Source organism: Lissotriton vulgaris, chromosome 11 (assembly GCF_964263255.1).
Source record: "Lissotriton vulgaris chromosome 11, aLisVul1.2, whole genome shotgun sequence".
In the NCBI taxonomy this organism is placed as follows: Eukaryota; Metazoa; Chordata; class Amphibia; order Caudata; family Salamandridae; genus Lissotriton; species Lissotriton vulgaris.
Genome location: NC_141699.1, coordinates 249,873,341 through 249,896,548, shown reverse-complemented (window position 1 = coordinate 249,896,548; position 23,208 = coordinate 249,873,341). Strand labels below are relative to the sequence as shown.

The 23,208-nt window shown below is 48.7% G+C and overlaps 1 protein-coding gene and 1 pseudogene across 1 annotated transcript in view; one reads left to right on the top strand and one right to left on the bottom strand.

Moving 5' to 3' along the window:
* LOC147679578 (solute carrier family 2, facilitated glucose transporter member 11-like) overlaps positions 1-23,208 on the top strand; it is a 573,370-nt gene that overhangs the window by 309,984 nt on the left and 240,178 nt on the right. The window lies entirely within an intron of this gene.
* On the bottom strand, positions 16,961-18,454 carry LOC147679580 (uncharacterized; annotated as a pseudogene).

The window sequence follows — 23,208 nt, the reverse complement described above, 5'->3', positions numbered from 1 at the left end:
GGACGTTTGTTTAATGCACAATATCTATCAGCTTGCCAGACTCAAATCTGTAATGATACATTATTTACTTCCTTTAGTTTTGTGAACCTGAGACATGGGACTGTATTCAACTACAGTGTCCTAACGAGATGTGTACTTTTGGCTAGGGTCTTTGTTGAAATGTCGCCATGCATGGACAGACTGTGACACAGGGGTGGCTCCTCAGCAATGGCAGAGGAGCATCACCCCACTTGCTCGGAGCCAGCAACTGAAAAATAAAACAATATACTTCCTTTGCTGGCTGAGCCAGTGTGCAGTAGGGAGGGGCAGGACCAGGGCCATGGAAGGGGGGAGGAGTGCTATGTGCACTTTCTAAGTGCGCATTTGTGTTTGGCCAGCCATCTCAGGCCGGCCAAACACACATGGGCATTCAGGTTTCTCCAGCATGGCTGCATTGAATAGTCGGACTGGAGAAACTTCACAGTCTCTATGTCCTGAGCGGAGCATTTTTTCAGCCAGCTCAAGCCAATCCCCGCACTGCTCTCATAGTATGAGAGCAGCCAGGGGCATAACACAGGCCCCCGCAGCCCCGCGGTGCGGGGGCCTCAAGCTCCAGGGGGCCCCTTCGGCATTGCACTCTGGCAGGAGAGCTCCTTTATGAGCCGGAGGGGGCCCCTCTGCGTACCATGCAGGGAGGCCTCCCCATCTCCGAAGTCTGAAGATCTGACTGCTGAGCGACGTCCTCACGCTCTGGGGATCCAGTATCTTCTATTTTACATACATACTTTAATTTTTGTTCGCCGTTTAGTCACTGGGAGAATAGAGTGATTTGCACAGAATCACAGACTTTAACCCTGTTCCTTGGAGCCTAAAGCTGGCAGCTGTGATGACCATTTCTTCATGTTGCAGCCACCGTTCTTCTCACACCCTCTGCACTTGTTTATCTAAGTTGTATCCTTTGGAGAGAGCTCCCAGCATGCGCTGAAGCAGGGATCTTCAGAAACAAAGGAATCTAGTATTGTATCTTTCTTTCCATAATGCGTTTTATGAAGCCGGATCGTGCAGGATGTGCCCACTGGTATAGGACCTCCCGTTTTAGTGTGCTGTTTCTTTCCATCAGGAGCACATTGCTTTTGCTGCTCAATGTGACAGCAGGCCGGGGCACAAGGCGGCCCCCAGGGGAAGTGAGGTCGGCAGACCAGTCTTCCCCTGGGGTGTTCGGGCGATAGGTCAGGAAAGGGTGTGAGGTAGAGTAGGGGTGGGCTAGGGGGTGGGGGTTAGGAAGAGAGTTTAAAAGGGGACAGGAGAGGAAGTGCTTCCTCTTCCTGTTTCCAGCACCTTTAGGTTTAGGTTAGAAGATTTTGAGTTGCAGGGAGGCACTGTAGTTTTCTCATAATTCGACAGTAGTGTAGTGCAGGTTAGAGGCAGGGTGTGTGGAGCTCCTTACTGGGACGAAGAGCTGTGAGCGTTGCGGATCCTCCGGTGCCCCGGGGGCATGCGATCTATCTTCTTGTGCCAGCGTCGGCGGGGAAAGGGACTTTCCGGCAAGGTAGTCAGTAGCGGTTTGTAGGGCGGGCCATGGCAGAGCCGGATGCGGCGGTGGTTCGCGCCGCGCTGTTGGTTCTGGGAGGTCTGACCTCCTTCAGCCCGGGGTGCTTGAGCAGGCGTGGGTCAGGATGACCCAGACGCCACCGTCCAAAACAGGGCGAGGGCGGGACGGGAGGCAACAGGAGACAGGCAAGCACGGCGGAAGGCGTCTGAGCCTCCCTGCGCGCCCCCGCATTGAACCAGCTGCTCTGGAGCAGCTGGAGAAGGCAGGAAAGGGGGGCGGGGCGGTCCGGAGTGTACAGGTGGTGCCGGGGGGCCTGGGGATTGGAGAAGCACAGCTGACCTCCAGGTCAATGTGAGGCCTGAGGGTGGTGTTGTAGATTGGACAGGGGACTCCAGCGAGGAAAGCGACGGGGAGGGGGAGAGTGCCACAGAGGAGCCAGCCGGTGAGGAGTTTATACTGTGCCTGACGGATGGGGGGTCAGAGGAAGGGGGCGACATGGGGTAACAACCGGTGGCCCTGTCATGCAGCAGAAAGGGTGTGGTTAAAGCACATGGTTCCAAGGGCAAGGGGCACCTGAGGGCCCACGTGGCTCAGACAGGCAGGCCGGTGGGGGGCACCCCAGCCCCTCTCCAGGGTGAATGGTGAGTTTTGGAGGCAGGCCAGCGATCCTGGGCTGTGCGGTGGGAGCACATGTCACTGGGGGAGAGGGTCCGCGACCAGCCTCACATTATAGCGGTGACAGAGCAACGGTGGCAGGCTTTGTGTGCTGCCAGGGAGCCAGGTTGGGGGAGTGTGCCCGGGGCATGGTGCCCCCGGCGCCTGGGGTTGTACCAGGTGTAGGCAGAGGTCAGAGACAAGGAGTTGCAGGGGCCAGTGGTGAGTGGATCTGGGTAGAGGGACCAGGGACTGGTTTGGCGACATTGAGACCTGAAGGCGCTGGGGCACCCTCAGGCGCAGATGGCCTGGGGGGGGATACAGGCCAGCAGTGGAAGCTGGCAGAGGCAAGGGTGTGCCGACGGAGTGCAAGACGGCCTCCAAACACCGGGGCGAAGCAGTAGGGGGGTCCGCGGCGGCCTGCCCTCCACAGCAGGATTGGGCAGGAGCTGTTCTGGAGTGCGAGTTTGTGCCTGGCGTGAGAGGAAAAGGTGCAAAGAGAGTGGTGAGTGAGGTGCGGAGAGCGGTTGTGGAGGTTGTGGATGAGGAACAGCTGGACTATGATGAAGATGAGGATGATTTGGAAGAGGGTGAGTTGCGTGAGGAAGGATGCTTGGGGAGGAATGCGGCGGCAACAGAAAAACCTGGTGTGTTGCAGGAGAAGCAGGGCAGCACCAGTCGGGTCTCGCAGTTGGGACTGAAGATGGCAGATGCCAGGCGAAAGGACCGGGAGGTGCCCACAAAACTTTCAGGTGAGGGTGCTCGGTGGGATGCGTGGGAGGATGGTGCCAAAGGGGGACGTAAGAAGGCCTGCAGGTCGGTGGGGGTAGGCGATGGGTCTGTCAGGGAGGGGCGTAAGGGAGTTCGGGGGGGGGCTGTGGAGTAAGGGAAAGCGCAGGTGGTGGTAGCCAGTGTGCAAACTGACAAACCTGAGGACGCGGACAAGCACCGGAAGAAGTTACCTTATATGGGTTTGGCGATGCCACTTGGGTCTCATTTGTCGGACAAGATGAGGGCGAGGATATGGAAACATGAGTACGTAGATGTATTCAAATTGCTGCATAGGGAGATTCAGGCTAAGAAAGGGTCCAAGGAGGAGGAATGGGAGTTGACTAGGCGGCCAAGAGTGCCTATTACGATGGAAAATTGGACGTCAGCGTTTTTAATTTACGCCAGTATTTATTTGAGAAGCATGGGGACAGGGCGATAGCTCTTTTCAAGTATATGGATGTCATCAGGAAGCCACAATTGCATTTTGGAGGATTTGCATGGCTTAGCTATGACGAGGAGTTTAGGGCCAGGATTAGCGTTAACCCAGATAAGGCTTGGGGAGACATTGATCAGGAACTTTGGGTTCAATGGATGTCATCTACACAGGTGGCGGCGTCTACGCACACGGCCAGTGGCCTTCCAGTCGCTTATCGGTCCTTTCAGTCGCGTCCCGCCCAGTCTGGGGCGGGTGGGCAAGGATCTTCAGCAGGAGCAGGGAGTCAGGGTACCTACACGGGGACCGCTGGTCAGCAGCCCAAGTCTGGGGAAGCCACCATTGGGGCATGCTAAAATTTTAATAAAGGCTTCTGCACACGACACCCTTGTAAATTTAAACATGAGTGTTCCAAATGTGGGGGACGACAACCGGTTACGCAGTGCTTTACGCCGGCCATACCTTCCGAGCAGAGGAGGGTTACAAAGGGCTGTGGAGAGGCTGGGCCAAAGGGCCCCTACACCGGTTGATGTGGTGGCCATGGGTCCATGGCTCTCTCGGTACCCTGATAGAGAGGCGGCTTTGAAGCTGCATTGGGGGTTTACGGAAGGATTTCGGGTAGGGTATTAGGGTCCTCGGGAGAGAAGGTGGGCGGAGAATCTGCGGGCTGCGAAGGTACTACCGGAGGTGGTGGCGGGCAAATTGCAGAAGGAAATGTTGGACGGCAGGATCGTAGGCCGGTTTGACGAGTGGCCGGTGCCGGACCTCATTATTTCACCTTTGGGTGTTGTCCCTAAGAAAGAGCAGGGTGAGTTCAGGCTGATTCATCACCTGTCATGGCCGGAAGAAAGTTCAGTGAATGATTTAATCGCGGAGGAGGACTCCAGGGTGTTGTATGCGTCGGTCGATGATGCCATTGGGCTGGTGCAGGTTTGTGGTCAGGGGGCAGAATTGGCTAAATGTGACATCAAGTCGGCCTTTCACCTCCTTCCCATACACCCGGCTGACTTCTCTTTGCTAGGAATGCAGTTTGGGGGGGCCATTTTTGTGGACAGGGTCTTGCCGATGGGTTGTGCGATTTCCTGCACGCTTTTTGAAACTTTCAGTTCTTTTCTGCAGTGGGCCTTTGTGGACCGGAGTGGACACCTGCTGGTGTCACACTATTTGGATGATTTTTTGTTTGTTGGGAAAGGGAAGACATGTGAGTGTGGGTCGGTGTTGTCGCAGTTTTCAAAGTTTGGCCCAGTTTTGGGAGTTCCCTTGGCGCCAGAGAAGACGGCAGGGCCCAGTTGTTGTTTGACGTTTTTGGGTATCGAACTTGATTCACTGGCATGGCAGGCACGTCTGCCGGAGCGGAAGGTGTCGTAGATGCGGGCGGTTCTGTTGCAGGTGGTCGAGATCCGAAAAATTGATTTGAGGTCTGTGCAGCGTCTTTTGGGTTTGCTGAATTTAGCGTGCAGGGTGGTGAGGGCCGGGAGGACATTTTGTAGGCGCCTCGGCAAGGACATGTCAGGGGAGGTACTCCCTCACCACAGGGTCCGAGTCACATTGGGATCTCCGGGTGTGGCTGACCTTTTTGGAGTATTTCAATGGAGTGTGTGTAAGAAAAGGAGGTATCCCCGACTAAAGTTCCTAAATCGGGATCACTAGATTGTTTGAAAAGACAGGAATTTAGGAACAAGTATTACAGGTGGGCACAAACTGACAACAGGAAGTACTGACTATGGATTGACAATACACATTATAGCATATGGTTAAAAGTGCTTTATTTAATAATATTATTGTGGATCTGACTTTCTAACATTCATTGATTTAGATCCGGCAATTAGTCTCATATTGTGCACTTTGTAATTATTATGTGTCACACTACATTTCAGTATAGATATATAATTCATAAATAGATAAATAGATCCAAAAGATACAAAAATACAAAAATAATTAATATTAGTAAAAAAACATGGCTAGAAATAGATTGTAGTTGCTACGCGCGTTTCGGCTATTAGCCTTCATCAGGACGCCATGATGTATGTTCCAAATGTACCAATCTTGTATTGCCGCCGCAATACGAGGAGATGGACTCTAGATGCACTTGGGAGTTGTGCTAAGGCCAAAGATATGATTCAGAAAAGGGGGTGGTGATGAACAGAGTGTCTGAATTAAGCAGACCACTCTTACCCAGTCCAAAGATCAGGGCTTGATCCATCACCGTTATTTAGCTCACTTCACCATCCCAGCTCAGAACCTGGCTATATGCAAATCAGTCTGTCCCTGGCCCAGTGCATCATGGGAACAGGGCAGACTAAACTACCAAGCCAATTCTTCACCAGAAAGGAGACAAGCTTCCGGGGACCGGTTTCTGGCATTTCAGCCGTCGTCGGCCCGGCTTGCTTGAATCCTGATGGTGCAGTGAGCAAGGGACTCATGTCTGAGTATACCCTGCCACACCTATAGTGGCCAAAAACGATTCAGAAAAGGGAGTGGTGATGAACAGAGTGTCTGAATTAAGCAGACCACTCTTACCCAGTCCAAAGATCAGGGCTTGATCCATCACCGTTATTTAGCTCACTGCACCATCCCAGCTCAGAACCTGGCTATATGCAAATCAGTCTGTCCCTGGCCCAGTGCATCATGGCCAAAGATATGACACAGTCTAGGATGCAGAGGTTAACTATTCGCTGATGGTAAGGTATCGGTCGTGTAGAGTATGACAGGGGTTATACGATGCTACCCTGTGGTCTTCTATCTTCTTAAAAATGTGGCAGCATGCGGTAAAGCAGGATTATCCGGGAGATGTCATGGAGAGAAGGACATCATGGTTAAAACTTGTTGCGTGTTGCATGACGGCTCTGTGTTTGTAGTCCTTCCCTCCGGGTAATAGATGAAAGAGGTGCGTCTCTGGCAATGGAGCTGTTAGCGTCCACGATGAGGGGGTCTGGCTCTCAGGCGTCTTGACCGGATGTCGGAGGCTGCATTTCAATGGAGTGTCCATAGATTTTGGACACAACAAGATGGTCTGGCAAGTGCAGCTTTATTCGGACGTGGCAGGTGCAGCTGGTTTCGGAATCTTCTGGGACGGGAGATGGTGCGCGGAACAGTGGCCGGATCATTTGTTGCGGCAGGGACGGAGCATTGCCTTTCTTGAGTTCTTCCCCTTGTTGGTGGCATTACAGGTTTGGGGCCCGAATTTCAGAACAGGTCGGTGCTGTTTCATGTGGATAACAGGACGGTGGTGGATTTGGTGAACAATCAGAAGGCGAGGGATCTGAGGGTGTTGCGCTTGCTGCGAAGCTTCATGCTGCTGTGTTTGCATTTTAATGTGCTGTTTTGCGCGCACCATGTCCTGGGTGCAAGCAATGACATTGCGGATGCGTTGTCTCGTTAGCAGTGGCAGTGTTTCAGGAGGCTGGCGCCGGGAGCGGAAGCTTGCAAGACCAAGGTGCCGGAGGGTATCTGGGCATGGGGGGAAGGTGATTAGTGGGGTTGGTTGAAAGATCTATAGCTGACTCCACGAGGCGCTCTTACAGATTGGCAAGGTCTGAATTTGGCGCGTTTTTAGGTTGGACCAGGAACGCATGGCGTATGCCTAAGAGTGATTGTGAGCAGGGTGTGGTTTGTTTTGTGTTGCATTGCATGGATATGGGGCTGTCTCAGACGACGATTGCGGGCAATCTGGCAGGGATTTCTTTTTACAGCATGTTGTATTTGGGTTTTGATCCAGCTAGGTCCTCTTTACTGAGTAGAATGCTGAAAGGTTGGGGGCGTTTAAGGGGGGTGGATGGGGGGGTGGAGCCGTGGGAGGCCATTACGTTTGAGTTGATACAGGGCCTTGTGACGGAGTTGCCCCATTGTTGTTATGACGACCACGAGGTGGCGTTATTTCGTTTGTATATGATTTGGATGTTTTTTGGGGTGTTTTGGGTGTCTGAGTTGATTGGAGCGAGGGGTGTGCCTGGGTGAATGTTTGAGGATGTGCGGTTTGATGGGTCACGTTTGGGAATCTGTGTGTGTCAATCTAAAACGGACCAAGGTGGACATGGCAAGTGGGTATGGTTGGGGGAGAGTGGTTGTGTGTAGGTGTGCCCGATGCGTGAGTGGAGAGTGTTTTGCAGCAGGGTGCAGCGGACGGCGGGAGAGATCTTTTGGCATACCTCTCAGAAGAGTGTGACGTCTTTCCAGCTGTTGTTGGTGTTGCGAATGGCGCTGCGACGCATAGGCAGGGATCCCTCTAGGTATGGGACGCATTCTTTCCGGATAGGTGCAGCCACGGCAGCGGCTCTGTTGGGTTGGTCCTGGGATGCCATTAGGAGGATCGGGCGCTGGCGGTCTCGATGTTGTGAACGCTATGTGTGCAAATGAGGAACAGGGGGGAGGCTGTTTTGGGGATAGATAGGGCTGCGGTTGGTGCGCGGTTATGGTTTTCAATGTGGTGCTAATCTCTTTTTCTTCGTGGGTTGCGTTCGGGGGCCAGGGGCCAAGACGGTTACCTGGATCGTAGGGCATTCCTTTGTTCACTGGGCATCGAAATATGCAGACAGACAGGTATACAGCCGTAGCCTGGGACTGAGGAGCAGCCATCATGAGGTCCAGTGGTGGGGTAAGAGTGGCATGTGTTGGGGCGACTTGCTGCCCTGGCTGGCAAAGAAGGTGGCTCAGCTGGGTTGCCCGGACATGATTGTGGTCCACTTGGGGGAAAATGACTTGGTCAAGCAGTCAGGAGTGGCATTGCTACATTTGATGCAACGGGACTTGGACGCCATGAAGAGCAATCTGGCTGGCGCCAGTATTGTTTGGACTGAGTTTGTGCCACAACGTGTTTGGAGAGGGGCATTAAAGCCGGCAGCGATTGAAAGGGCGCGGCGCAAGTTGAATAGGGCTATGAGACTTTTTTGTGCTGCACATGGGATCAAGGTGATTGCTCACTTGGGCCTAAGGCTGGAGGAGCCCCTTCTTTTTCGAGAAGACAAAGTGCACCTTTTGTACATGGGAAATGCTTATTATTTGATGGAATTGCGAGATACTATCAGTCTGTTGTGGAATGAGTCTATCTGGTGCCGGCGTGAGTGAGAACGAAAGGTGCACTGGTGTGGGGTGGGGCAGGTAACCGCCCTTCGGGGGTTCCCTGGTTGGCAGGACTTGGGAGGGGTGGGGAGTCCATGACGGGCATAATCACCCTTCCGGGGAGGGGGATATAGGTGCAGGATGGGGGTGTGGCAGACAGGAGTGCAATGGCTGGAGATGCTGGAGGAGTTTGAATGAGAAAGGTGGAAGTGAATGATATAAGTGAAGAGGTCGAGGTGTGAATGGGGAGTTGAGTAATTGAAGTACGAGAGTGAATGATGGTTGGATGAAATGAGGTTGGGGATTGTTAACTGTTTATTTGTGTGATGTTGAACCGGTTGTCAACCCTGTCCTAATAAATGGCCTTTTACGCTAAAACAGCGTGGAGTAGTTATTGCGCGAGAAGGCATAGCTGCAAGCTATGTCAGGCAGTGTGTTTTAAACTCCCCAAGCTCTGTATAAACCACATGCTTGGATTTGGGGCAGCCTGGCTGGAATTAATAGAGAGCGAGTATTAATTGGGGACCCCCGCACCCCGGGTGCTGCGGGGGCCTGTGTTATGTCCCTGCTACTGCACAAGCACACGAAAATACCAAGCTTTGGACTGTCATAAGCAGCCACTAGGTATATGGCAGGCTTTGACATTATAATAAACTCAATGAAAAGCAAACAGGTTTAGAGTTCTTGGCACACCCTGTCCAGGGAGCAAAAACTCAAATATGTCTCACTGTGATAAGCAAAGAAGAGAAAAAAAGGAGCTGGAATTGTCATCCCGAGGGAAATACCATGTGTTCCACAATGCCACCGATGCGCCCTGCCGATATGCTCCTTTAGAGTGAAGTGAGGGGTTGGGTTACTTGATTTACTGACTGAAAGCAGGTACAGGATGGAATTCAAATGCTTTTGACCTGTGAATGCAATTGTATTGGTGTCCTAACAGGGCACACCGGTGTGTTTGAGAAGAAAAAGTGTTAAAAGTTGTTCCCTTGTAACATGAAAGACTCCTTGGCAATTTTTATTTAAAACATAAGTTGTGTTTTTTGTTCAAATAAAATAACATGCATTTTAAAACTAAAAACAAGCTTGATCAGATATTTCTAATTGCTTTACGACAAAATATAAAGTGGGGCCAATTAACATAAAACCAGAGGCGGCTGGTCCATGGGGGCGTTTGGGCGCCGCCCCCCCTGTTTTCTCGCCGTGCGAGAAGGCAAACAAAGATAGTTATTATTACTACCATTTGTTTCTGCCTTGCCTTCTCGCACGGCGAGAAAGCAATATTTTCTGTGTGGGCGGTGTTACTCGAGGGCAGAGGGGAGCGGCTTGCCCACTGTTGGTAATACTGTCTGTTTGGACAGCCTGAGAGGCTACCCAAACAGACAGTATTAACACAGTAGGCAAGCCGCTCCCCCCTGCCCTCGAGTAACCCCTCCCACTCTCCCCGTCTCTCTGTATGCTGCTGTGCTGCAGCATACAGAGAGAAATGACGTCAGAAGGGCAGCCGGCCGAACCAATCACAGCGCTGGCTGCTGTGGAGGGGAGGGAGGCTGCCTGCCGCCTTCTGATGACGAGCTCAGCCCTAGGAATTCGAATGCAGCGACGGCGGGAGTCGCAAGTCTCGAGTCTAAGTCTGGACTTAACAGGTAAGTTATTTCACTAAGAGCCATGTTTGTGCTCATTGTGTATGTTGCCTTTACAAGTTTTGCTACACTTCCGTTTCAGTTGGAGTGACAGATGTTAGGGGCCGAGACCTCTCCAAACGCCATGTGGCTCTTTTGGTCTTTGCTGATGTGTGTGCTTGGATACTGTGTGTTATTTGGCCGCACGTCTTTGGATAGGATTGGGCTGGGCAGTGACTGCATCTGTTAGCGGCAGCCGCAGGGCAGTGTGTCACAAAACCTTTGACTAGACGCGGCGGTTCGTCTTTACAATACACGGTGTGCCTGCTACATGGCCTGGAGGAGGGTGCTGCAGAGCGCGGGAAAACAACCCCAGAAAGGGCTCTGATCTGTCTGTGGTTGAGGAATGCTCCTTTTCTGTATTTTTGTGTATATTAAAATAATCGGAATTGGTTAGACTCAGTCCCCGGATTGTATAGCGCACATTCTGCCATATGTATGACCTCATAGCGCTTTTGGCAGTTCATGGAGCTTCCCACACGTTTCGGTGTAACTATGACAGGCAAAGGTCGGGTTCAGTTTGTATAATGCTGTGTACTGGTCGGTCATGTCCCTGGTTAGGTGGCGCCGTGCGTCTTGTTCATTGTTGAGCTGTGGGTGTCGGATTACGGTGTTTGAGGGTAAAGGTCGGCTCCCACATTGTTCTGGTGTTTCCACGCAATAAAGTAACATTTCTAGTAAATTAATGCAGAAAGGTGCTTTCCGCCCTACTACTTTTACCATCTACCAGCCGCCACTGCATAAAACATCTGAATGTCTCTTCTGTGGTTTGTGGTGATTTAACAATATTCCTTTTGAGACACAGTGCTTAGTACAACCTGTATCACTGTGGTTACAAAATAAATATGTGTGTGTCTGTCCTTTTAGAGCATTCAATCCATTATTCTTTGCAAAAGTTACATTTCTATGCTAATATTGCTATTTCAATGCTACTCAGTTTATTGACACTGGAAGGTTGAAATGCTAGTTTAATCTTGCAGGACTTAAACCTAGTCAGGTTGCAGACACATCCACAGGACCCAGGCAGTTCACCAAAAATGATGGTGAGGCCCAGTTCATATGAAAAGCAAGATGATTCACATTCCCCGCAGGTTGCCTCTACTCACAAGCATGGTGGGTTGTTTAAGGATAATATGCCCCACAGTTATGTCTTGAGTACAGCCAGTCCAGGGTGTTTGCTGCGCTTTGTCTCGTGAACAAAATGAGACAGTTGGTGAGGATGACCTCTGCAGACACCGAGGCATGGAAGAGCAGGAAAGCTGTTCTGGTGTAGCCCGCGAGGTGCAGCTCCCCGCAAGGTTCATGTGAGTGGTGTGGCTGAACCAGGGGCGTAACACAGGCCCCTGCATCCCCCGTGCTGCGGGGGGCTGAGCTGCCGGGGGCCCCCTCAGCACAGTATTCAGGCCTGAGAGCTCTGAATCAAATCCAGAGCGGGGGCCCCTCCGTGTACCTTGCAGGGAGGCCCCTTCAACTTTTTTTACACCACTGAGAGTGCTACAGCGTGGCTCCAGAAATTATTTCTAATCATCACTCACCATTTCCCTGAAACCTTTAAACACTCAGAACATGCACCAGTGGGGCCCATAACACTGCGCATTTACCTAGTTCACTTACACTTGGCTTCAAGACTTCTGGTTAATCATAATGGAGAAATGCTGTAACATTTGGTTGAGCGTCTAAAAACCTATTTAATTTTTACACCAACAATTCAAAACACTTTACCATGGTTTTATTCTAAACACTTATATTCAGACACACCACCATAATGGCAATGGGTCTGCTAGAACGAAAATTAGGCGTAGGAAGAAACAAAGACCAGCTTTTAATTCTTCATTTATCTAATTTTTATTCAAAGCAAACTTTTAGTATGTCTGACATTATGCATTTATGTATTCTTTATTCAGTAATTCTTAAAACTTTGTTTCAGAATCATGATCATTTTATTAAGAGCTCAGAAAAATCGCTTTATTATAAAATTCAGTAAAGTTTAGCAAAGAACAGATAGTTCCAAATTCAATCTCTCCTAACATCCCTGACTAACACCCTCATCTTATCTTAACAGTCCTGCAAAGCAAACAAATAAGAAAATAACAGAGTCTTGCATCCAGTAATCGGTCAGCAAACGGGCAGCTTCTCCGAAGGAAATGGAAAAAGCGACCCCAACCTTACAAGTCCAGGGGTTTTTATACCCTAATTCTCATCTTAATCTATCTAGAAAAGTAACTAACATCACCATCTTGTGTTCTGATTGGATACATTCGGGTGGATATGCACTTCCTCACCATTACAGCATTTGTTATTCACATGATTCAGCTGATTTAATAAATGTCCATTGTTTAAGCAGTCAGTGGCCTAGGCACATTGCATTTTAGCAACATTGCCCTTCTTTCCCATGGCTTGGTTATGCTCTTATTCATGCTTGGCACCCATCCTAGGTTCCGGATACTGAAACCTTGAACTTCTCCATCAAGCACAGTCAGCTCACTTGCGCTGGCAGAAATCTTTGGCACTCCTCGCAGACCAATACCCACTTGCAGTACCTCAGAGCGGCCATTTTCTCACTAGGCCTCACAGGCCACATTCGGAACTATCATAAAACAAACAGAAATCCATGTTAATTTTAATAATGAAACCCATTCTGTTTACCTTCCCCCATGCTAATGTTTCCCATTAGTCGTTACCTAGCAATATGCCACACAAATGCGTTTTATACTTACATAATCGACCCTCTCTTTTCACAAAACATATACAAAAGAACATTTAAATAGCATTTTGTTTATATATTGAAGCTATGCATTAGTCCACAACACAACAACAATACATATTAGCTAGTATTATTGCAACATGTAAGCAGAATTAGTATTTCCCGTGTGTAATTTAAAACAAAAATAAAATAACGTGTGCATCTTATTCTATGGTTGGTTATTTTCACAAAACATGCAATTAGTAAACATTATAGTTATGGGACATTGATTTCATGAGGGGTACACAACATTTTGTGTTCGCCACCTCGCTCCATTAATTCCCTCATCTGGTGATTTTATCACCAAATACTTCCCAACATTTTGTAAAATTTACTTGAACATGTTTCAGTTCCCTTTCTTGTTAATATCATCTATACTTTTGTCTCTTTCTCTTTTGAATCTTTGAAAAACTTTTATTTTATTTCTTCCATTTCTATTTCATTCTTTTCTTTCATTCTTGCCTGCTGTGCTTCATTTCTTTTCTTTATTGATCTTCTAAAATCTTGTCTACCTTTATATATACAGCACAATCTTATCATAAAAATCACTATTACTAGGACTGTTATTGGATTTAGTATTTTACCTATAATTGAACTACCTATTTCTCGAAACCAATGTTTAATTGCTGATAAACTTTTACCCAACTTTTCGAGGACACCCTCAACCTCCAGTGGTTCAATTTCTCCATGCAAATATATAATGTTTTGTAACAGGGGCGAGAAGGAGACCAGGACTAAATAGGGCTGTTTTTAAACAGAGTGCTGTTTATTGGGACTTCTAACAGAAGACGTAACCAGAATGTTCTAACAGAGTCTTTGCCCCAGGAATGATGGGAGCTGTAGTCCACTTCCTTTTCACAGTTCGGGGAAGGAACAGCTTTGTATGTTAGGGTAGCGCCTCCCGCTTCTGGACTCGTTGTTACTCCACAGGGCGTTGCGCCGGGCCAAAAGAGAAGAAAAAGAAATATCAGGAAGGAGTTTCTCCTTCCTTCCTATGTCGCGGGATGCAGAGGGAAGTGAAGGGAAGTCACCACCGTCACCAATGTGTAGCGCGGTCAAGCAACGGGCTTTTAGGCTTTCTCACGCGTGCCGCCCCCAGCCTTCCCCGAAACTCGGGTCCCTCCCAATGACAATCCGAGACGGCCCCCCGTACCTTGTTGAGCCTCGACCCTTCTCCTGGGCCATGGCGGGCTTCAGCGTGTTGCCAGCTAGGGTCTGGCTGCCCTTCTCTTCGTTCGTCCGCTCTCTCGTCCCGCAGTGAAGACTCCTCGGCAGCAGCTGGTTCCGGCTTCTCCTGCGACGCGTTGTTCCACGGCAGCACTTCAAAGGTCGTCACCAACGTCTGCTCCTCACCGGTAGGTCCTAACGAACGACGGTCTCCCTCGGCGTCTTCCTTTTTCAGAACGCCTGAACCACGTGACCCCACCAGCTGACCGGCCCAGGCACAGGAATTAAAGGGGCCTTATTCTCCAAGGACGTTCTGTGAACATAGAATGGGAGAGCAGTGAGGGGAAAAGTGCCCCGAGTGGGCATCCATAGAGTCCGTGTCCTCACACACCCCAACCCCAGTTTGTTCACGTTCGGGGAACAAAGGAAGGCGGGAAAGAAAGTCAGCGTTTCCATTGTCAATTCCCTTCCGATGGACCACCTCAAAGGAAAAGGGCTGGAGGGACAGGAACCATCTCAAGATTCGTGGATTGTTGCCCGTGTTGCGGCTCATCCACTGTAAGGGAGCATGATCGGTGTAAAGAAGGAAATGGGCCCTCTCCAGATAGTATCGTAATTTCTCAATTGCCCACTTAATGGCCAAGCACTCCTTCTCTATGATAGGATATTTCTGCTCCTGAGGAAAGAGTTTTCTGCTGATGAAAAGGACGGGATGTTCAATGCCATCTGATGACAATTGGGACAATACCGCCCCTAACCCATGTTCGGAAGCGTCTGTGTGTAACAGGAAGGGTTTCGAGAAATTAGGAGACCTCAAAATGGAGGCAAAAGTTATGGCCTTTTTCAGATTCACAAATGCTGTTGTGGCGCTCTCGCTGGGGTGTTGGAAGTCTTTGGTTTTAACGTTTTTCTGTAATAGGTCGGTCAGGGGAGCAGCCAGTTCGGAATATTGTGGAGTGAACCTTCTGTAATATCCCAGGAGCCCTAGGAAAGCCCTAACCTCTTTCTTGGTTGAGGGAAAAGGGGCCTCTGCTATTGCCTTCACCTTTTCAGATTGTGGTTCGATAACACCGTTTCCCAAAAGGAACCCAAGATATTTCACCTTCCTGAAGCCTGCTCTGGATTTTTTTGCATTTATATGTAATCCTGCCGCTTGCAGGGACCTAAGAACCTGAGTACAATGCTGTAAATGGGTTTCCCAGTCTGGGCTAAATATGACGATGTCACCAAGGTATGCGCAGGAGTACTCCTGATGCTGATGTAACACCTTGTTCATAAGGCGTTGGAACGTGGCAGTTGCCCCATGCAATCCAAAGGGTAAGACAGTAAACTCATACAGGCCCGTTGGTGTAACAAAGGCAGTCTTTTCCTGATCTTCTGGTTTGAGGGGTACCTGCCAATAGCCTTTTGTGAGGTCAAGGGTTGTAATGTATTGAGCCTCCCCCAATTTCTCTATTAACTTGTCGACTCTAGGGATGGGATATGAGTCACACTTTGAAATAGAGTTGACCGCGCGGATGTCAATGCAAAAGCGAACTGAGCCATCTGGTTTTGGCACGAGCACGATAGGAGAGGACCAATCGCTTTTGGAGGGTTTTATGACCTCTAAGTCTAGCATGTTCTTAACCTCTTCCTCAATGGCCTGTCTTCTGGCAGCTGGAATGCGGTATGGTTTCTGTTTTACTATTTTTCCAACCTGTGTGTCTATGGCATGCTCAGCTAACATTGTTTTTTCAGGTAGGTTAGAAAAAAGATGGGAAAAGGGGTTCCGGGCATGCTGAAGGGTTCTGCCTTGTTCTTCAGTTAAATCAGGATTGACAACTAACTCCTTCAGGGTGGTTTCACCCTGGGGCGAGGTACCTACGTGTTGTACATTTTGAGGGGGGGGCCCTAGCCACTTTTTTAACAGATTTATATGATACAGTTGGGTCTTTCTAAGTTTGATCTGTACCTTATACGAAGTTGAACCCACTTTCTCTGTGACTTTATACGGGCCCTGCCACCCTGACCGTGGTTTCCCTAGGTTGGATGGTAACAGGACCAGCACCCAATCTCCTACATTGAGGTGGTACCACTTCTTTCCCTTGTCATATAGGGTTTGTTGTTGTCTCTGAGCTTTCTCTAGGTTGGAATCAGCGAATTCCCTTAGTTTGTGGAGTCGGGAGTGGAGGTTCTGGGTATACTCAAGAACATTTTTAGTATCTTCTTCTTTCTCCTGTTCCCACACTTCCTTCGTAATCTCCAAAAGATTCCTGGGCTCCCTCCCGTAGAGGAGCTGAAATGGGGAGCATCCTAGACTGGCTTGCACCTGGCTCTGGATTACATACAAAGCTAGAGGAAGTAGCTGATCCCATTCTTTGCCCTCGACAGTTAGGAGTTTCTTCAACGTCAATTTCAAAGTGGCGTTGTAACGCTCACAGAGTCCATCCGTCTGAGTATGATATACTGATGTTTTGATGTGGGAAATGTCTAGAGACTTACAGATTTGTCCCATCAACTTAGAGACAAAGGGAGTGCCCTGATCGGTCAGTATTTCCTGAGGGAAACCAACCCGTAAAAAGAGCTCCAAGAGTTTCTCAGAAATGTTTCGGGTTGTGGGAGAGCGTAGAGGAAAGGCTTCTGGATATCTTGTGGCATAGTCAACCACAACCAAAGCGTAGAGGTGGCCCTTCTTGGTACATGGTAACGTACCAATGAGATCCATACCGATTCTTTCAAATGGATTACCCACAATCGGTAATGGTTGTAAACGGGACTGCTGGTGGCCTGTAAGGATACTTTTTTTGGCAAACCTCACATTCTTGGCAGAATCGAGTGACTTGGGTAAATATGCCAGGCCAATAAAAATGTTGCAACAACATCTGCATTGTCTTTTGGGCCCCTCTGTGCCCTGCGAGCAGATGCGAATGAGCAAAAAAAAGAACCTATTCCCGAAACGCTTGAGGCACTAACAACTGGGGTGTATCCCCTTGTTTCCCTATTCAATATAACAATTCGTTTTTTATTTGAAAAGAAGGGTAGCTATTGGGAGTTTGTTGAACTTGAGTCCATGCTGATTGTAAGGTTGGGTCGTTTTTCTGAGCGTACCTGAAGCTTCGGTCAGTGACCCATGGAGCTTGGGTTAGAAGAGTAGGCCGTGCTCTGGATGTGGAAGGGATGTTCTGTAGCTTGTTTCTTAGCATGTTAAGAAATGAGGGATTGTCTTGCCCTATTATCATTTGCTCAGGTAGACTAGGAACAACACCGAGCCTGATATCTATAGTCCGACCTTGGGGAAGAGTGACAGGGACTTTGAGGACGGGATAAACCTTCACATCCCCGTGGACACACTGAATTGGTACAGAGTCTTCCACCTCCTCAGGGAGCGGTAATACAATGGACTGGAGAATGACTGACTGTTTACACCCCGAGTCTAGCAATGCCCTCACCTGCACACCCTTGACTTGGACACTTACGTGGAAACTGGGTCCAAGTTCCGCAGAATATAGGATGGAACGGGGGATGCATCAGATGTCCATCGGCTCTTCGGGTGGTTTCTTCCTGGGACAGTTAAGTGCTATATGACCCCATTCTCCGCATTCAAAGCACTGTGGATTGCGTAGGGGAGGTGGTTCTAAACGGGGTGTTCTTGGCTTTACTATGTCTAGCGGAGGTTTCAGTGGTTTCTTTTCAGGTTTTACCGGACCACTCACTGGTTTTGTGGATTTGTCAGAGTCCCAAGGTAAGGCCCTAGGTTGTGCCCTATAAAACGTAGTAGCCATTTCTACAGCCTGTTCAGGACTCTGGTGTTTGTGTTGTTTCAACCATCTTTGAATGGGGTATGGCAGGGCCTCTAAGAACTGCTCTAAATAAATCATCTCCATGATTTCATCCTTTGTTTGGGAACGGGGTCTTAGCCATTTGTCCGCTGCTGCTTTTAACTTAAAATACAGAGTTTTGGGATTATCTGATGCGGTGCTGCGTTCTTTCCTGAACCGTACCCTATATGCCTCCGCATCCAGGCCCCTATGGTCCAATATCGAGTCTTTTATTTCTGTATATGAAGTATTGCCATTAGGGTTAGCTACTTGGTAGGCAGCTTATGCTTCTCCAGTAAGAAGTGGGGCTAGGAAGAAAGGCCACTTAGATTCAGGCCACCCAGATGCCCTTGCTGCCCTTTCGAAGTTAAAAAGGAAGGCACCGGGGTCTTCTCCTGTCGCATACTTCTGGAGAGATACGTTTGGCCCAGTTCCTGCCCTTATTTGGAGTTGTGTTGTTAACTCCCGTCTGTCATCTGCTACTTTTTGCATTTGGTCTGCATGGTTAGCCAGACTGTCTCTCATAAGTTCCCGGTCTGCTTGAGCAGAAGTCATCTGCTTTTCTACTGCCCATTCCAGCTTTTCTTGCCCACGGATTAGCTGCTGAATTAAATTTTCCATTGTGAGGCGAACCGAGATCCCACTTCTGACACCACGTGCAACGTGGGCGTGAAGTAGACCAGTACTAAATAGGGTGTTTTTAAACAGAGTGCTGTTTATTGGGACTTCTAACAGAAGACGTAACCAGAATGTTCTCACAGAGTCTTTGCCCCATGAATGATGGGAGCTGTAGTGCGCTTCCTTTTCACAGTTCGGGGAAGGAACAGCTTTGTATGTTAGGGTAGCGCCTCCCGCTTCTGGACACGTTGTTACTCCACAGGGCGTTGCGCCAGCCAAAAGAGAAGAAAAAGAAAAAGAAATATCAAGAAGGGGTTTCTCCTTCCTTCCTATGTCGCGGGATGCAGGGGGAAGTGAAGGGAATTCACCACCGTCACCAATGTGTAGCGCGGTAAAGCAACGGGCTTTCAGGTTTTCTCACCCGTGCCGCCCCCAGCCTTCCCCAAAACCCGGGTCCCTCCCAATGACAATCCGAGACGCCCCCGTACCTTGTTGAGCCACGACCCTTCTCCTGGGCCGTGGTGGGCTTCAGCGTGTTGCCAGCTAGGGTCTGGCTGCCCTTCTCTTCGTTTGTCCGCTCTCTCGTCCCGCAGTGAAGACTGACTCCTCGGCAGCAGCTGGTTCCGGCTTCTCCTGCGATGCGTTGTTCCACGGCAGCACTTCAAAGGTCGTCACCAACGTCTGCTCCTCACCGGTAGGTCCTAAGGAACAACGGTCTCCCTCTGCGTCTTCCTTTTTCACAACGCCTGAACCACGTGACCCCACCAGCTGACCGGTCCAGGCACAGGAATTAAAGGGGACGTATTCTCCAGGGACGTTCTGTGAACATAGAATGGGAGAGCAGTGAGGGGAAAAGTGCCCCGAGTGGGCATCCATAGAGTCCGTGTCCTCACATGTTTATAATATACTTTTCAATATTCTGACTTTTATCTGGGATATAAGTACAACAATGTTACACTTTCAAAATCCCACAGACTCCTTCCTCTTTTGCTAAAATTATATTAAGAGCAAGTCTATTTTTCAAAACCATAGTTCTCATAGCAATCATTTCAGTATTCACCATCAGGAATCCTCCTGCAGTGTCTGTTGATAATCGATCAACAATTGTGGACAATTTTCTAATTCTATTTCCATTGAACAAAATTCCCACTGCTGGTATCGGTGCTCCAAACACATCAACTATTATTTCTAATACAGTTTCTCTTCTTTTTCGACTTAGAACTTTACCTATCTCATGCTTTCCATTAGTACCTCTATCCACATGAAAATTTTTAGGAAAGACCAAACCCACATAACATGTCCCATACCAGTTGTTAGGTAACCTATAATAGGCTCTGTTCCCACAAATAAAATAAATTCCAGGAAAAACAGGATCAGTCCCTCCTTTAAATCCCTGACCCCCTAAAATTCTAGAAGTATCTTCACATTGACTCACACCCACAAAGTAATTGTCATACATAGTGTTATCTCTTCTGATATAAAATTTTCCCATCATTGGCGCATCTATATTTATTGCTACATTCACATTTCTATCCTCAATATTCTCATCATCAAACATATAATATTTTGATTTCTCGTGTTCCATTTTCTCTTTTCGTTTATAAGCAATTCTTCTTTCCTCAACCATGCCTAAAAAAGTTTTCTCTTTAACTCTCATTTTACATGTCAAATTATGAGCAAAAGCATATTCATCTGTTAATTCATCTACTTCTAAGAAAAATTCTCCCATCACCTCTGCATGCTCTCCCTTATTTAATTTATTGTCAATCTTTAATTTTGCAAATATTTCATCCACATTGGAATGTCGATATTCCAGATTTCCAGTTTTATAAAACAAGCTTGCAATTACACTACAAGTTACTCCATATGTAAGAGGAGTGGTGATAGGTCACCCCTTCTGACACTGACGCTGGTAATTTTACACATACATAGCAGTCAAGTCAAGTCAAGTCAAGAAATTTATATAGCGCGCTACATACCCATAGGGTCTCAAGGCGCTAGGGGGAGGGTGGGGAATTACTTGTCGAATATCCAAGTTTTAAGTTGCTTTCTGAATGCTAGGTGGTTCTGAGTAAGGCGAAGGTGAGTGGGAAGTGAGTTCCAGGTTTTAGCTGCCAGGTAGGAGAAGGATCTACCTCCCATAGTGGTTTTGTTGATGCGAGGTACCGTGGCAAGGGCTTGGTTGGAGGATCGCAGCTGACGGGAGGGGGTGTAGAAGGACAATCGTGTGTTGAGGCAATCGGGCCCAAGATCGTAAAGTGCTTTGTGTGCGTGGGTTAGGAGGCGGAAAGTAATCCTCTTATTTACGGGGAGCCAGTGGAGGTTTTTCAGGTGACCAGAGATGTGTTCTTTACGAGGGATGTCTAGTATGAGCCTGGCTGAAGCGTTCTGGATGCGTTGGAGTTTTTTCTGGAGTTTTGCGGTGGTACCGGCGTATAGTGTGTTTCCGTAGTCCAGGCGGCTCGTGACCAGTGCGTGGGTGACCGTTTTTCTAGTTTCGGTGGGGATCCAGCGAAATGTTTTTTTGAGCATGTGAAGAATGTTGAAGCAAGATGATGAGACGGCGTTGACTTGTCTGGTCATCGAGAGTGAGGAGTCCAGGATGACGCCCAGGTTCCGTGCGTGGTCCGTCGGGATGGGGGCTTTTCCAAGGGCTTCTGGCCACCAAGAGTCATCCCAGGCGGAGGGGGAGGTGCCTAAGATGAGGACTTCTGTTTTGTCTGAGTTCAGTTTCAGACGGCTGTGTTTCATCCACTCGGCTACTTCTTTCATTCCTTCGTGTAAGTTGGTTTTGGCGGTGTTAGGGTCTTTGGTGAGTGATAGGATCAGTTGAGTGTCATCCGCGTAGGAGATGATGTTGAGATTGTGTTGGCGAGCGATGGCCGCAAGGGGGCTCATGTATACGTTGAAGAGGGTGGGGCTGAGTGACGATCCTTGTGGTACGCCGCAGATGACTTCAGAGGCCTTTGACTTGAATGGTGGGAGGCGGACTCTCTGTGTTCTTCCGGTGAGGAACGAAGTGATCCATTCCAGTGCTTTTCCTTGAATTCCTACGTCTCTGAGGCGCTGTAGAAGGGTGCTGTGACAGACTGTGTCGAAGGCAGCGGAGAGGTCGAGGAGGATGAGGGCGACTGTGTCTCCATTGTCCATTAGAGTTCGAATGTCATCTGTTGCTGCGATGAGGGCGGTCTCAGTGCTGTGTTTGGCTCGGAAGCCGGACTGTGAGGAGTCGAGGGATTTGTTGGTTTCGAGGAAGGCGGCGAGCTGGTTGTTGACAGCTTTCTCAATGACTTTGGCCGGGAATGGAAGAAGCGAGATGGGGCGGTAGTTTTTGAGTTCGGTGGGGTCAGCTGTGGGTTTTTTCAGAAGGGCGCTGAGTTCTGCGTGTTTCCAGCTTTCCGGGAAGGTGGCGGAGTTGAGGGAGCAGTTGATGACATCTCGGAGGTGTGGTGCTATGATGGAGTCTGCTTTGTTGAAGATGTGGTGAGGGCATGGGTCAGTTGGGGATCCTGAGTGGATGGAGTTCATCAGGTGGATGGTGTCCTCAGTGGAGATTGGGTTCCAGTCGTTAAGGATGTTCAAGGGGGGTGAGGGTCCTGCAGAAGATTGGGTGGGTTGGTCTTCGGGTCGGTTGTCGAAGCTGTTGTGGATGTCTGCGATTTTGTTGTGGAAGAAGGAAGCTAGGGAGTCGCAGAGGGCTTGGGAGGGGGTGATGTCGTTGGAGTTGGCTGATGGGTTGGTAAATTCTTTGACGATGTTGAATAATTCCTTGCTGTTGTGGGCGTTGTTATCTAGACGGTCTTTGAATGCGGCTTTCTTGGCAGACCGGATAAGTTGGTGGTGTAAGCGGGTGGCGTTTTTGAAGGCGTTCCTGGTGCTGGTGTTAGGATCTTTTTTCCAGGCCTTTTCGAGGGAGCAACAGTGTTTCTTCGATTTCTTAAGATCGTCGTTGAACCAGGATGCGTTTTTGCTGCCTAGCTTGATTAGGCGTTTTTTTCAACGGTGCTAAGATGTCGGCGCTGTTGGATAGCCATTGGGTGAGGTTAATGGCTGCTTGGTCGGGGTTTGAGGAGTGGGCGGGGGGGTTTAGAAGAAGCGATGAGGAGATCTGGTCGCTGGTGATTTTGTTCCAGTTTCTTCGCAGGGTGGGTTGAGGATGGTTGTGGATTGTGGTCTTATTGTAGGTAAAGTGAACGCAGCTGTGGTCCGTCCAGTGAAGAGCTGTGGTGTGACTAAATGAGACATGTTTGCTGGAGGTGAAGATAGGGTCGAGAGTGTGACCTGCAATGTGGGTGGGGGTAGTTTTAATATATTCAAGCAGTAATTTTGAAAAACTGTTTTTACTATAATCCCTACTAGATCTATCTTGATGCAATTCTGGATTGTATACATGAGTCTCAGGTATCTTTTCTTTCTCAACTTGCTTACTTGAGCTTGCATTCGGTTTTAATTTTGTCAAATTAGTTTGAAAAGGAATCACAATAGCTAGTATTGTCCATATTACTACTAACAAACTCATACAAATAGTAAAATACCTACACATTTAGTACGGTGGTTATTCATTGCCATTTTCCCTAACAACGTTTCTTCGACCTTATGTCACCTATAAGTTTCACACTACTCAGTACTCTAACAAGTTTTCTTCGACCTTGTGTCAATTTTATTCTAAACTAAGTTATATTTAAGTTTTCTAACAAGTTTTCTTCTACCTTATGTCAACTCTGACCCTCTCTATATTTACAATTCCGTCTCACAGG